Below are 1,537 nucleotides of genomic sequence, written 5' to 3'. Positions count from 1 at the left end.
ACACGTGTGTGTTAGTTTAGTCTGTTTCAACCTCTCTTCGTGTGGAAACACACATATCTAGAACTATTCTTTAAGGATGTCTGCATTTCACACAACTGTCTAATAGGATAAAATAATTGACATTGTATACCCAAAGGTCAAGTCTGGATAACGTGTATATGATCTCCAACTTGAATGCAAAGCCAAGGCATATAATTGTGTGGTGTGTCAACTCTAATGTGTTTCCTCTCTGTGCAGGGGATGACTGAAGCTATCACCTTGCTAATCCTTGCTGTCCAAACTGGCCTCATTGAGCTGCAGGTCATCCACAGAGCCTTCCTCCTCTCTATCGTCCTCTTTATTGTTGCTGCTTCCATCCTGCAGTCCATGCTGGAGATAGCTGATCCTATAGTCCTAGCCCTGGGAGCATCTAGAGGCAACTAAGATAATATACCAAAGACTTTTTTCATGTGTTTATTTTTAAGAAAACTCTGTGTCCCACTGTTTGTTTTATTTTTACTGATCATAAACAACTATTAATAACTATGGGCAGTTAGTTAATTATCACAGAATTCATTATCTATGGTCATCAGTACAACTCATGCTAACATCATAAATTAAGTAATACTACGGTGTACTGTCCTTCTTTCTTCATTCCTAAACAGGCAGTTTGTCTTTTTGACATCAATCTGACTGAAAGTGTGTTTGCAAAGCCTGCTATCAACCTGCCTGCTTTCTCATATGCTGGTTTTGCTGCCCGTCCCGTAGGAGTTTGTGGAAGCACTTCCGTGCAGTTTCTCTCTGTCTCTTCCTGCTGATCTTTCCAGCGTACATGGCTTATATGATCTGCCAGTTCTTCCACATGGACTTCTGGCTTCTCATCATCATCTCCTCCTCAATCCTCACCTCTCTCCAGGTAACACACAACCGCATCGCAGTGTGCAAAAACGTTAAATTAAATAGTTTAAACTTGCTCTACCCAAACAGTTCAGCCCAATAATAATTAAACATGTATATTTGCTTGTTTTTAATTCATAATAACTCTGAAACACTCTACCGCCAGGTGCTTGGCACTCTGTTGATCTGTTGTTCTCTTCATGGTGGAGGAGTTTCGTACAGCTCCAGTGTAGAACATGGATGAAGTCATATATTGTGTAAATGGGAGCTACAGATTGCTGGAGTTTCTGCTATGTGTCACACACACACACACACACACACACCAACTCTTTGCTAAGTTCTGACTGTAAACAGACACTGTCATGTAATGCATCAGCACTGTCTCTGCCTCACTGTCAGTGATTTGTTACCTCACCAGGTTGCGGTGTGCGTGGTGTGCTATGGTGTATCAGAGACTGTATTTGGCGAGTGGAGTGTGATGGGAAGCACCATCATCTTGGTCCACTCGTACTATAACGTCTGGCTCAGAGCCCAGCTGGGCTGGCAGAGCTTCCTGCTCAGGAGAGATGCTGTAAACAAGATAAAAAGCCTCCCTACAGCTAGCATACACAGCTGGAGCAGTACATCTCTCTTATTACCTTTTAGTCGCATTGGTTGATGT

At 42.5% G+C, this 1,537-nt stretch overlaps 1 long non-coding RNA gene across 1 annotated transcript; it reads left to right on the top strand.

Annotated features, from left to right (window-relative positions):
• The first annotated feature begins 238 nt into the window (after positions 1–238).
• LOC109197947 (uncharacterized) lies at positions 239–1,475 on the top strand. The gene is made up of 3 exons (XR_003218447.1): positions 239–300; positions 748–895; positions 1,043–1,475. It is a non-coding gene; the product is annotated as an uncharacterized LOC109197947 (long non-coding RNA).
• The last annotated feature ends 62 nt before the right edge of the window (positions 1,476–1,537 follow it).

This window comes from Oreochromis niloticus, unplaced genomic scaffold (genome assembly GCF_001858045.2).
Source record: "Oreochromis niloticus isolate F11D_XX unplaced genomic scaffold, O_niloticus_UMD_NMBU tig00007991_pilon, whole genome shotgun sequence".
NCBI classification, from domain to species: domain Eukaryota; kingdom Metazoa; phylum Chordata; class Actinopteri; order Cichliformes; family Cichlidae; genus Oreochromis; species Oreochromis niloticus.
This window is presented reverse-complemented; position numbering and strand designations above follow the sequence as displayed.